At 58.1% G+C, this 13,940-nt stretch overlaps 1 protein-coding gene across 2 annotated transcripts in view; it reads right to left on the bottom strand.

Moving 5' to 3' along the window:
- Positions 1–12,167, bottom strand: part of PLEKHG2 (pleckstrin homology and RhoGEF domain containing G2) — a 51,983-nt gene extending 39,816 nt beyond the window's left edge. For both annotated transcript variants that reach the window (XM_075915280.2, XM_075915278.2), the window contains exon 1: positions 12,008–12,167. The gene's annotated coding sequence lies outside the window, so the exon portion shown is untranslated. The remainder of the gene's footprint in view (positions 1–12,007) is intronic.
- Positions 12,168–13,940: the final 1,773 nt, after the last annotated feature.

Raw genomic sequence — 13,940 nt, forward strand, 5'->3', positions numbered from 1 at the left:
CGCAGCTCAGGCCGGCTCTGAGAGCCACCCCTGCTGCAGCTCGGCATGTTAAATGTAGTAAGAGCAGCCGGGCTCTTACTACCTTTAAAATGCAGAGGAGCAGCATCCCGGACCAGCGTGAGCTGGGACTGCTCAGTCCCGGCTCGCACTGAGTCCAGCCAGCCCTGTCTGTGGGGTGGGAGGGGAGACTTCGCAGCAGCCTCCCCCATCCGCCAGGCGGCACTGTGGAAACACTGCTGGGGGAACCGTCTTTTAAGCCAGCTCCCCCCAGCACTGGCTCCTGTTCCCCTCCCCCTGCCTCTCACGGAGGCAGCGGCGGGGGGAGGTGGGGGGAAGGAGCTATTAGCTAACATCCCTAGACCCAAATAGCCCCAGATCCCACAGTGAATCTGTAGCACAGCCAGGATCCTGATCCAAATTTCTTAGAGCCCAGCCCGTTGCAGTAACTGGGAAACCAACCTGACAGGCAGTCCCATCGCCGTGCTCGGCCTCAGTTTCCCCACCTATAAAATGGGGGAGATGATGGTTCTCTGTTTCCCACAGCTGTTGTGCGGTGAGCCACAGTGATCCCTAGGGCTCTTCCATCATAGAAACATCCGCGAGAGAGGGACCTTGAAAGGCGATCGCATCCTGCCTCCTGCGCTGACTCAGGACCGAGTTAAAGTAGATGGGCCTTAGCATATTTGGAGACTGTTATTGGGCTCTCCCTTGGCCTTCTCTTCCCTAACTAAACCCACAGAGCTCTCCTCTGGACTCTTGCCAATTGGTCTACCTCTTCCTTAAACTGCTGTGCCCAGAATTCATGCGGAGTTCTCCCCGGTGCCAAGCCCCCCGGGCTGGCTGCTTCCCTGGTTGTACCTAACGACACTCCTGTTAGCACACATACTTCAAGGCACACCCCAAGGCGATCAGTAACATGAGCCGCATTTGGGTAAACTAAGGCAGGGCCAGTGACTTTCCCACAGTCACCCAGCTGAGAACACAGCTCGGGTTCTAGCCCTCAACCCACTAGGCTACCCAGCACAACCCACCATGAGGGATAGCTCAGTGGTTTGAGCATTGTCCTGCTAATCCCAGGGTTGTGAGTTCAATCCTTGGGGAGGCCATTTAGGGATTTGGGACAAAAATTTGTCAGGGATGGTTCTTGGTCCTGCTGTCAAGGCAGGGGACTGGACTTGATGACCTTTCAAGGTCCATTCTAGGTGATAGGCAATCTCCATTAATTCATTTAATTTAAATTCCTGACCCCGGCTGAGGGGCAGAAACAGCAGCCGCAGAAGTGAGAGGGGGTTCAACGAGCCGGGAGGGGCTGATGTGAAGCACCTCCCTCGGGCTGGGGGCCACCGTCACATTCCTGAGCAAATGCCTCTAGATTTCTAGATTCCCTCACCCAAATCCCCAGGCTGAAAACCAGGGGAAAATACCCCCGCTAAGGTCAAACGGGACACCCTCCTCCTCAGGAGGAACATGGTCCAGCGTGCAGCTCTGAATAGCAAACCACGAGCACGGCGGGGAGTCCTGGGTCTTTGATTTTCACCGATTGCTTGGCCCCAGTTTTCAGGTGCCCCTGTGCCCTTGGGAGCGGGAACATCCACCCTGAGGCCACATCTACACTTACACAGAAGTTGGAATTAAGATGCGCAGCTGGAGTCGACAGACATTACAGGCAGTTCCCGGCTTACGTACAAGATAGGGACTGTAGGTTTGTTCTTAAGTTGAATTTGTATGTAAGTCGGAACTGGTACATATTGTAGGGGAAACTGTAGCCAAACATTTCTCCAGAGCTCAGTTTTATTCTCCCACACCTCACTTCCCTCAGTCCTTTATTCTTAAGCTGAGGTGTCTGCTGAGAAAAGCCGCTCCGCGTCTCCCTAGTCTGCTGGGGGAGGGGGGCGCTAGCTTCGTATCTCCCTGGTCTGCTGGGGGGAAGCAGCTAGTGCGGGGTTGCCTCACCCCGTTTGTAAGTAGGGATCCGATGTAAGTCGGATCCATGTAACCGGGAACTGCCTGTAATTCCAACTTCAGCACAGTCTTCACGGCAGTAGGTCAGCAGGAGCAAACATCCCCAGTCCACTTCCCTGACTCCCCATGACTGAAGGAATCCAGCATGGAGGGGGCAAACTGAGTGCTCGATTTGGTGGGTCTCGGCTAGACCACCTAAATCGAACTCAGGCAGATTGATCTTCTGGGAAGGGGATACGTGTCCAGAGTGTCCTCTACTCATAGGTCAATCTGGAGCTGGTGAAAGGGCCATAAAGTAGGGATGGATCGGGGCCGTGGCCAGAGCAAACCGTGCTGTGGCTAGTCTCCGCTCCCCGGGCCCAGAAGAGTCTCGCTATTTGTCAGAGCAGCCCTGAAGCTGCACTGAGGGATACTACAGCAGGGCTCAGAATACAGGGAGTGCAAAGGGGGCCCAAGGCCTCCTGCCCTCCTTGCTCCAGGGTGCTACATCTCTCTAGATCAGTGTTTCTTAAACTATGTTCCGTGGCACACCGGTGTGCTGCAAGGCAGTCGGACGTGTGCCGCGGAGAGCAACAGAGTTAAAAATGGCTGCCCTTAAAGGGGCAGGCAACCTTTTTTTTTTTTTGGTCAATAACTTTTCCCTGGCCGTTTTTGGATTTTTTTTTCCTCAACAAAAAATCATTGGTGTTCCTCATTAAAAAAATATTGTTTGGTGTTCCCCGGTCTTAAAAAGTTTAAGAAACACTGCTCTGGATCCTGTACAGCACATGGCACAATGACACGGTTCCACTGCCAATGACAGCAACTAAGCGGTAGCGAAACCCATCCACCCTCCCCATCATTCCAAACAAAGAACCCCCCAAGCAGAAGGATCAGATGCAAAAGAAGAAGAGGGGATGGGGTGAGAAGACATTTCATGCTTCTCTTAAGACCCTAGCTTCCGGAGTCATGGGATTTCTTATGAATCTAGCTTGCTTTTTTAAGTGAGTTTGTAGCCATCATGTCTTCGGAGAAATGTTTGGAAAGGTGGCTGAAGTGAGACCCCAGGGCTTACAATAACCAGAAGGGAAATAAAAACTCCAAATGTTCTTGTTAGCTGGGGTTTCTATGTATTTTACACGGATCGCTTATCAGCCCCTAGCCTGAACAGCCAGGGAGCTAAATCTGTCCGGTCCCTAGATCTGTCTGGGTTGGGCAGCTCAAAAGAAGTGTATGATCCTACTGAGAAATCTGTCGTATACACTCCACTGGCCCTTCCAACATCCCGAAGTGCAGGCCCAGGGAAGGAGCTAGTACACAGCTATTGCATTAAATACCAGATCTGAGTCAACCCGGAATGGAAAATCCTCAGACTGCTTTTCCCAGTATTTCATTCGGATGCAGAGCTAAGTTCCCTCTCTCCCCGCAAATGTCGGAATTTCTCATGGAACAGATATCTCAGGGCTAGGGATGTTAAATTTTGATTAATTGGCTAATCGAATAGTCCAGTGTTTCTCAACCTTTTTTTTATAAAGTACCCCTTTAAAAAAAAAAAAAGCACCCCCAGTACCTCCAGTTTTCAGACAAACAACATTTTTTTTCTATGATTGCAACACATTTTTTTAAACAACTTAATCGTCGCCGGGTGGGCGATGACATTTTTGGGTGTAAAAAGTATAAAAAGAATAAAGCGCTGCAAAACTTAAAACAAAAATTTAGTTTTCTCCAAATTTCAGTTGTACTGACATACCCCCCCAGACTTCTCTGGAGTATCCCCCCCCAGACTTCTCTGGAGTATCCCCCCCCCCCAGACTTCTCTGGAGTATCCCCCCCCCCCCCAGACTTCTCTGGAGCATCCCTAAGGGGACTCGTACCACTGGTTGAGAAACACTGCAATAGTCAATGCAATTTGCATCGATTAGTCGATAAGGGTGCCTCCACCTTTGAAGTGTAGCAACAGCCCCGGGTCACTGCTGCTTTGAAGCAACCTTTCCCCCCCCCCCCCTCTTTCTGATAGAGGCAGCAAGGCCGGGGAAGCGACTAGTGTGTGGACTATCTGATAAGCAATTGCTAATCGGATAGTCGACTAGTCGTTCACATCCCTACTCAAGGCCCAACCTACTCCAGAAACAGAGCAGGGCTAGAAGTCCTGACAGCAGGCCTGCCCTTGCTCTAACCACTAGATCCCGCTCCCTTCCCAGAGTCAGGATTAGAACCTGGGATCCAGACACCAACCTTGCCCCTGCTCTAGATCACTAGATCCCCCTCTTCTCCCAGGAGATGGACCTAGAACTAGAACTCAGGTCTTGCCTTCCAGTTTCACCCCTGCCCCCATCTCCCCACTCCTGCAATCACTGCAGCCCAGAGGGCAGCCCCCATCCTCTAGCTCACCAGACTGTGACCTCCCCTGTCCACAAGCCCCTCCCCAGCCTGTGGGAGCTGACCTGTGTGTGGCGGCTCCTCTCTGCTGCAAAAAGCAGCCTGGAGCCTTGGGTCTCAGGAGCTGCCCGGCGCTGGCGCGAGGCAGGGGATTTCCAGGTTCACGGTTACCCCTTTCAGAGCCAGCGAGCTGGAAAGCACCCAAAGACCCCATCGTGTCCACAGGGCTCTTGTTCCAGGTAGGATCTCTGCACCCAAAGGCAATGTTCCCGCTAACTTTTTCCATCCTTGGGCAGAATACATTTTGTTCTGTGCACTGAGGCATGTGCACCACCGGCGCTCTGCTAATCAGCTGGGCGGCATCTGTTTCTCTCCTGGGGGCCACTCAAACGCTCAGCTCACAGGGAGCACTGCCCAGGACCCCACGGTGCTCGGTGCTGCACAGACAGCGGAGAGCTATGGGGCCGATGCAGATAACGAAGAACTAGCGATTTCCCCAGATGGTAGCAGGCTGACTGTGTTTGTGCGGAACCAGTGACATGAGGCCTCTACCGAGATGGGAGCCGCGCCATGCCAGAGGCAGTGCGACACGGCATGAGAGACAGGCCTATTCCAAAGATCTTCCAGGCTCAATGACCAAGCCAGACAAGGCTGGGTCCTACTCTCTGATTGGTCCACTTGAGATAATTAGCTCTTAATCCTCCCAGTCCCTGCTGGTTTGGGCTAATAGCATTGTCCCCATATTAGTGCAAGGAAAACTGAGGCACGGAGCCGTGATTCATCCAGGAAGGACCTGCCTGCCCAAAGCTGGTGCCAGGAAACAGGTGAGGCACCACGAGACTGGGAGGGAGGTGGAGAATTTCCATGCCTGCTGCTTCTCTCCAGCCAGCCACACGGGAGGCGGTAGCAGAGCAGGGGTATAGCCACAGGTGCCCCCAGCTCCGATCCTGCCCCTTTGCCCATTGGGCTTGCTCCCTCTGCTGGATGAGCAGGGTCCCAGTGACCTCTCAGCCTTCTGAACAGGTGGATATCCCAGAATGCACCACAATGCAGGAAGGCCGCACGCCCCCAGCATGCCTGGCCTCGCCTTACGTGTCTGTGCAGCACCTAGCACAGCAGCGTCTCGCTTACAGCGTCAAGCGCTACCGTAACACACGCAGCATCGCGCACACGCCAGCCCCTCGTCACTTTCTGACGGCCCCGAGGGAGAAGGCGGCCGGCTGTCATTGAGCGACGCTTCCCGAGCGTGCCCCATTCCCGGCACAAACGGTTCTGGAAGGGCTAACGCTGGGGCGTGGGATCAAATGCAAACTGGGCAGAATGCCCAAAATTACCAAACACATGCAATGCACAGACATGCCCTGAACCAGGAGGGCAGGGGAAAACTCTTTCACTCCCCGAGGTTTGCATCCCAAGATCCTCTCAAAGGGCTTCCGTCAGACCAGGGTTGTTACACACACACCGGGGTTGTTACACACCCACCCCACCCATTTCATAAATGAGGCAGCGGAAGCACATAGACCAGGAGTGACTCCCCTAAGGTCCCAAGGAAAATCGGTGGCTGAATCAGGAACAGCATCCAAAAGTCCCGGGTCCCAAACCCAGGCTTGCTCTGACCACTAGATCCCTCGCTCTCCACAGAGCTGTGCAATGAACCCAGGCATCTTGACACATCCTTGCTCTCACCACTACATCACACATCCTAGCAGACACAGGAAGGAAGTCAGCTCTGTTAACACACAGCCCCCATGCTCTAACCACCAGGCACCACTCCCTCAGCTTGGGAGTGACCTTAGAGCTCCTGACAGTCAATTTCCTGCTCTACCCATTAGACCCCACTCCCCTTGGAGACAGAACTCAGGACTCCTTACTCTTATCACCAGACCATCCATTAAGGCAGCAAATGGACCGATGCGCAGTGCAGAGCTGGTAGGTCAGTACCACCCTGCCTCCCAGCCTGGTACGTTCTCCTTCATTCCTAGTCATTGCTCCACACAGCACCTGGCACACAACAGCCACCATGCTCCACCCCAGAGGTGGCTGCTTTCCAGCAGCCACACAGGCAAAAAAACACTTGACATCACGCAGATCTCCCCAGAGGCCGGGGGCTGGCTGCTGTCAGTGGGAACCGGGACAGTGAGGTTTGGCTGGCAAGCGCTTTGGAATCCTCCAACAGAGGGAGGCAGATGCTGTTCCTGAAATATGTTGGCAAAGCGCATGTTGGCCAGCTGCACCGGGGGATAACAACCTACCAGAGCCGCCAGCTTCGAGTTAGTCCTTTGGCTTTAGCAGTGGCGTTCTGGCGTGCTGAAAGCCCTGGGTTCCAGTGCTCTGACCTTCAGTCTAGCAGCCTCCCCTAATCCCCCCGACATGGCTCAGCCCCACCAACGGGAGTCCACATTGATACCAGTGTCCCAAACCTGCGCCCAGCCTCCAACTCTGATCTGGGAGAGTCCATCCCAGAAGGGACAAACGCAAACCATCGCCACTCATTAATAGACCCTCCTCCATGCGGATAGATGGACAAAGCAAGGGAAGAAACCTTCCTTCCTTCCTTCCTTCTGTGTCTGCAGCTCCGGCTCCGGGAGCCAAGCCTGGCCTCAGCTGAACTCGCTTTCTCCAGCCGCTCTGGGACAGGGGGGTCGCTGGGGTCCGGCCAGCAGTACACATGCACCCTCCTAGAAGCCAAAGCAGCGGCTGTGGGGTGGGAGCCAGACTGACGTCAGTTTCCGGAGAGTGACTCTTCAGGGCAAATTACTCCTGCCTGCCCTAAGCATGTTATGCCAGCCATGCACCCCTGATCTGGACCAGCACCCCATGCTGGGGCCATCTTACTCAGCCCTGCGCCCCATCGCCGGGGGTCACCTGGCCCAGCACCCTACACCAGCCCAGTGCCCTGCATCTAGGACAGCCCAATCCGTCCCCATGCCAGGAGTCCCCCCAGTGCACCCCCCCACCTGGAGTCACCCCATCCAGCACCATACATCCAGGAACAGGCCAACAGTCCCCCAACATCTCACTGCCCCACACCTGGGGCCCCCTCCCAATACGCACCTGGCACCGCAGCTTGGTCACAAACATTTTCTGGGTTTACACTGCTTGCTTAATTCTTTAAAGGCAAGGGAATGAGACAGAGGAGAGACACTGCAAAGTAGATTTTTCCGGCACGGCTCCCGGCCCCTGCTGAAAAGCAGCTTCCTTCCAAGAACGGTAGCATTTGGCACCACTAAACCCAACCGTTAACAGCCAGCTTCAGCAATGCCAGCTGATATTCTCTCCATCACCCTCTGCCAGGACTGGCATCGCTACCCTGCCACAGCAGGAGTGAAATCCCTAGATTTAAGGCCAGCAGGGGAGACCGAGGGGCAGATTTCACAGGAGCATTGGCAAGTCCAGGACGGCAACGTTATAAACCGGTTTGGAGCCCACACTTTAAGAAGGGCATTGCCAAAAACCGGGACGGGGCCCAGAAGAGACACAGAGAGGTTCCAAGTCTGGAAAACCTGCCTCACGGTTGGGGATTAGAGGAGATGGGGCAAAGGGAAGGCGGAGAGGAGACTGAGTCCTGGCCTAGGAGCACTCCCCAGAGCGAGCTCTTTAATTCGGCAGGCAAAAGAAAGAAGCCCAAAGAGCCGGGAGCAGAAGCGAGACACGTTCAGCCCAGAGCGGCAATGAGATGCACGTTCTGAAAAGGGAGGGGAACTGACCCCAGGCCAGGGTGGATTCTCCGTCACTGGGGTCACGCTAAAAGAGCCACTCCCGCACGACTGTCAGAGAGGGGCTGGATGCAGGAGTCTCTAGGCAGGGTTCCCAGGGCAGAGAAGATCCCTGAACATGTAGCTTGACCTCAGACAGCCCAGGATAACAAGTCTGCTCATACATACACTGCCCCCTCCAGGGACCGGCACCAGCAGGGGGCAAACCCAAGGGAAAGCCCAGTTGGGTGGAAACAGGGTTGGGGAGGTTCTCGGCACCTCCCTGCCTGGTCCCCAATGTCAGCTAGAGCAGCTCACAATTCACCCGCTATGGGCCCAGGGCAGAGAACAGCCACAGTGCAGTGCACTCCAGACAGGCCCCCTTGCTACTCCTATGCGGGGGGGCAGGAGCAGTGCCCCATGTCAAGCACACTGACTGGGAAGGCCCCCCAGAGTGGGCGATTCATCTCTAGAGTCTGTCCTGCCGGAGCTGGATGGAACTGGGATGGCTCTGCCGTGGGTCAGAGCCCCCACGCAGCCAGCAGCTGCTAGAGAGTCTCCTTGAGCTCAAGCAGCCAGGGCCTGCATTCCACCCCCCCTGAAATTCTGAGTGAGGTGGGGGGGCTAAGGGTCTGAGGTGGGAAGAAGAGGGCAGAGCTATTCAGGGTACTCTGGGAACCCATGCTGATGGGTCACCCCATGTTCATCTCTGACCCACATTAGGGCAGCAGTTCAGTACCACTGCTGGAGCCGCCCGGGACAGGCTGGGGGAGGCAGGGGGAGGGGCATGACCAGAATGGAGGAGGGGCCACGCAGCTTTGCAAAATGCCTCTAGCCCATTAGGAAAGACCCTGGGGGCATTACACCTCTCTGCCCCCCCACTGCTCCCCCCTCCTCCAAGCTGGCCAGGCTGCCCCTCCCCTTCCCATTGTCTACCATAGCTGCACTGTCCCGGGGTGGATACAGAACTCAGAGGGGGGTCCATTTCCCAGACCCCCCCATAACCTCCACCCTGCTCAGAATCCCCCCGCTCCCCCGGCCAGCACTCACTGCCCTGCAAGGATCTCTCCCAGCCCCACGACCACACGCACCCAACCCAATTACCTTCACCACCCCTCCTGGGACTGCCCGCTGTGGCCCTGCACAGCCCCCCCCATCCTAGAGCAGAGCTCCCACCCCAGTACACAGCCCACCCCCCATCCTAGTGCAGAGCTCCCACTCCAGTACACAGCCCACCCCCCATCCTAGTGCAGAGCTCCCACCCCAGTACACAGCCCACCCCCCATCCTAGTGCAGAGCTCCCACCCCAGTACACAGCCCACCCCCCATCCTAGTGCAGAGCTCCCACCCCAGTACACAGCCCACCCCCCATCCTAGTGCAGAGCTCCCACCCCAGTACACAGCCCACCCCCCATCCTAGTGCAGAGCTCCCACCCCAGTACACAGCCCACCCCCATCCTAGTGCAGAGCTCCCACTCCAGTACACAGCCCACCCCCCATCCTAGTGCAGAGCTCCCACCCCCCATCCTAGTGCAGAGCTCCCACCCCAGTACACAGCCCACCCCCATCCTAGTGCAGAGCTCCCACTCCAGTACACAGCCCACCCCCATCCTAGTGCAGAGCTCCCACCCCCCATCCTAGTGCAGAGCTTCCACTCCAGTACACAGCCCACCCCCCATCCTAGAGCAGAGCTCCCACTCCAGTACACAGCCCACCCCCCATCCTAGAGCAGAGCTCCCACCCCAGTACACAGCCCACCCCCCATCCTAGTGCAGAGCTCCCACCCCAGTACACAGCCCACCCCCATCCTAGTGCAGAGCTCCCACCCCAGTACACAGCCCACCCCCATCCTAGTGCAGAGCTCCCACCCCCCATCCTAGTGCAGAGCTCCCACCCCAGTACACAGCCCACCCCCCATCCTAGTGCAGAGCTCCCACCCCAGTACACAGCCCACCCCCCATCCTAGTGCAGAGCTCCCACCCCAGTACACAGCCCACCCCCCATCCTAGAGCAGAGCTCCCACTCCAGTACACAGTCCACCCCCCATCCTAGAGCAGAGCTCCCACCCCCCATCCTAGTGCAGAGCTCCCACCCCAGTACACAGCCCACCCCCCATCCTAGTGCAGAGCTCCCACCCCAGTACACAGCCCACCCCCCATCCTAGTGCAGAGCTCCCACTCCAGTACACAGCCCCCCCATCCTAGAGCAGAGCTCCCACTCCAGTACACAGCCCACCCCCCATCCTAGTGCAGAGCTCCCACCCCAGTACACAGCCCACCCCCATCCTAGTGCAGAGCTCCCACCCCCCATCCTAGTGCAGAGCTCCCACCCCAGTACACAGCCCCCCCATCCTAGAGCAGAGCTCCCACTCCAGTACACAGCCCACCCCCCATCCTAGTGCAGAGCTCCCACCCCAGTACACAGCCCACCCCCCATCCTAGAGCAGAGCTCCCACCCCAGTACACAGCCCACCCCCCATCCTAGAGCAGAGCTCCCACCCCAGTACACAGCCCCCCCATCCTAGTGCAGAGCTCCCACCCCAGTACACAGCCCACCCCCCATCCTAGAGCAGAGCTCCCACCCCAGTACACAGCCCACCCCCCATCCTAGAGCAGAGCTCCCACCCCAGTACACAGCCCCCCCATCCTAGTGCAGAGCTCCCACCCCAGTACACAGCCCACCCCCCATCCTAGAGCAGAGCTCCCACTCCAGTACACAGCCCACCCCCCATCCTAGAGCAGAGCTCCCACCCCAGTACACAGCCCCCCCATCCTAGTGCAGAGCTCCCACCCCCCATCCTAGTGCAGAGCTCCCACCCCAGTACACAGCCCACCCCCCATCCTAGAGCAGAGCTCCCACCCCAGTACACAGCCCCCCCATCCTAGTGCAGAGCTCCCACCCCAGTACACAGCCCACCCCCCATCCTAGAGCAGAGCTCCCACCCCAGTACACAGCCCACCCCCCATCCTAGAGCAGAGCTCCCACCCCAGTACACAGCCCCCCCATCCTAGTGCAGAGCTCCCACCCCCCATCCTAGTGCAGAGCTCCCACCCCAGTACACAGCCCACCCCCCATCCTAGAGCAGAGCTCCCACTCCAGTACACAGCCCACCCCCTCTACATCCTACAGAGATCCCCTCCCTCGGCATGACACCCACATGCCCGCCCCCCACAGCCGAGAGCTCCCACCCAACTGGGCAGCCCTCCAGCAAGCACTTTCCAGAGCGGAACCCCCCTCCCCAGCCAAGGACCCCTCCCAGCCCAGAGCAGATCCCCCCTCCCCAGCCAAGGACCCCCCCCCCGCCCAGAGCAGATCCCCCCTCCCCAGCCAAGGACCCCCCCCCCCCCGCCCAGAGCAGATCCCCCTCCCCAGCCAAGGACCCCCCCCAGCCCAGAGCAGATCCCCCCTCCCCAGCCAAGGACCCCCCCCAGCCCAGAGCAGATCCCCCCTCCCCAGCCAAGGACCCCCCCAGCCCAGAGCAGATCCCCCCTCCCCAGCCAAGGACCCCCCCAGCCCAGAGCAGATCCCCCCTCCCCAGCCAAGGACCCCCCCCAGCCCAGAGCAGATCCCCCCTCCCCAGCCAAGGACCCCCCCCAGCCCAGAGCAGATCCCCTCTCCCCGGTCAGCAACACACTCGCACCAATCCCCACTCCCTGGAGCCGGGCCGGGCACCCCATCCCGCGGCCCCGGCACACAAAGGCAGCGCTGTTCCTGCCCACTCCTGCGCCGAGAAACTTTTTCCGCCTGTGTGTGTGTGTGTGTGTGTAGCTTTGTGTGTGTGTCTTGCTCTGTGTGTGTCTAGCTCTGTGTGTGTGTGTGTGTGTGTGTCTAGCTCTGTGTGTGTGTGTGAAGCTGTGTGTGTGTGTGTGTGTATAGCTCTGTGTGTGTAGCTGTGTGTGTGTGTGTGTCTAGCTGTGTGTGTGTGTGTGTGTGTGTGTGTGACCCGCCTTGCCCGGCCGGGGCTCCCCGACGCGACCCCCACGCGGACTCACCTCCCAGGCTGAGCGGCGGCGGCGGAGGCAGCGGCGCTCCCGGGGCCCGGGCGGGCTGGGATCCGGCCTCAGAGCGCGGCGGGCGCCCGGCCGCCGGCCCAGCCCATCAGCTCCGCTGGGGGCAGGGGAACAGCCATGCGGACGGGCCGGGCGGGCGGGTGTGGGGGTGTGTGCGGGAGGGTGTGTGCTGCGCGCGCACGGCCACAGACGTGTGTGTGTGTGTGTGTGTGTGTGTGTGTGTGTGTGTGCTGTGCGCGCACGGCCACAGACGTGTGTGTGTGTGTGTGTGTGTACTGTGCGCGCACAGCCACAGACCTGTGTGTGTGTGTGTGTGTGTGTGTGTACTGTGCGCGCACGGCCACAGACCTGTGTGTGTGTGTGTGTGTGTGTGTGTGTGTGCTGCGCGCGCACGGCCACAGACCTGTGTGTGTGTGTGTGTGTGTACTGTGCGCGCACAGCCACAGACCTGTGTGTGTGTGTGTGTGTGTGTGTGTGTGTACTGTGCGCGCACAGCCACAGACCTGTGTGTGTGTGTGTGTGTGTGTGTGTACTGTGCGCGCACGGCCACAGACCTGTGTGTGTGTGTGTGTGTGTGTGTGTGTGTGTGTGTGTGTGTGTACTGTGCGCGCACGGCCACAGACCTGTGTGTGTGTGTGTGTGTGTGTGTGCTGTGCGCGCACGGCCACAGACCTGTGTGTGTGTGTGTGTGTGTGTGTGTGTGTACTGTGCGCGCACGGCCACAGACCTGTGTGTGTGTGTGTGTGTGTGTGTGTGTACTGTGCGCGCACGGCCACAGACCTGTGTGTGTGTGTGTGTGTGTGTGTACTGTGCGCGCACGGCCACAGACCTGTGTGTGTGTGTGTGTGTGTGTGTGTGTGTGTACTGTGCGCGCACGGCCACAGACCTGTGTGTGTGTGTGTGTGTGTGTGTACTGTGCGCGGACAGCCACAGACCTGTGTGTGTGTGTGTGTGTGTGTGTGTGTACTGTGCGCGCACGGCCACAGACCTGTGTGTGTGTGTGTGTGTGTGTGTACTGTGCGTGGACAGCCACAGACCTGTGTGTGTGTGTGTGTGTGTACTGTGCGCGCACGGCCACAGACCTGTGTGTGTGTGTGTGTGTGTGTACTGTGCGCGCACGGCCACAGACCTGTGTGTGTGTGTGTGTGTGTGTGTACTGTGCGCGCACGGCCACAGACCTGTGTGTGTGTGTGTGTGTGTGTACTGTGCGCGCACAGCCACAGACCTGTGTGTGTGTGTGTGTGTGTGTACTGTGCGCGGACAGCCACAGACCTGTGTGTGTGTGTGTGTGTGTGTGTACTGTGCGTGGACAGCCACAGACCTGTGTGTGTGTGTGTGTGTGTACTGTGCGCGCACGGCCACAGACCTGTGTGTGTGTGTGTGTGTGTACTGTGCGCGCACAGCCACAGACCTGTGTGTGTGTGTGTGTGTGTGTGTGTGTGTACTGTGCGTGGACAGCCACAGACCTGTGTGTGTGTGTGTGTGTGTGCTGCGCGCGCACGGCCACAGACCTGTGTGTGTGTGTGTGTGTGTGTGTGCTGTGCGCGCACGGCCACAGACCTGTGTGTGTGTGTGTGTGTGTACTGTGCGCGCACAGCCACACACCTCTGTGTGTGTCTGTGTGTGTACTGTGCGCGCACAGCCACAGACCTGTGTGTGTGTGTGTGTGTGTGTGTACTGTGCGCGCACGGCCACAGACCTGTGTGTGTGTGTGTGTGTGTGTGTGTACTGTGCGCGCACGGCCACAGACCTGTGTGTGTGTGTGTGTGTGTGTGTGTACTGTGCGCGCACGGCCACAGACCTGTGTGTGTGTGTGTGTGTGTGTGTACTGTGCACGCACGGCCACAGACCTGTGTGTGTGTGTGTGTGTGTGTACTGTGCGCGCACAGCCACAGACCTGTGTGTGTGTGTGTGT

This window comes from Pelodiscus sinensis, chromosome 18, assembly GCF_052426305.1.
Source record: "Pelodiscus sinensis isolate ZL-2025 chromosome 18, ASM5242630v1, whole genome shotgun sequence".
NCBI lineage: Eukaryota > Metazoa > Chordata > Testudines > Trionychidae > Pelodiscus > Pelodiscus sinensis.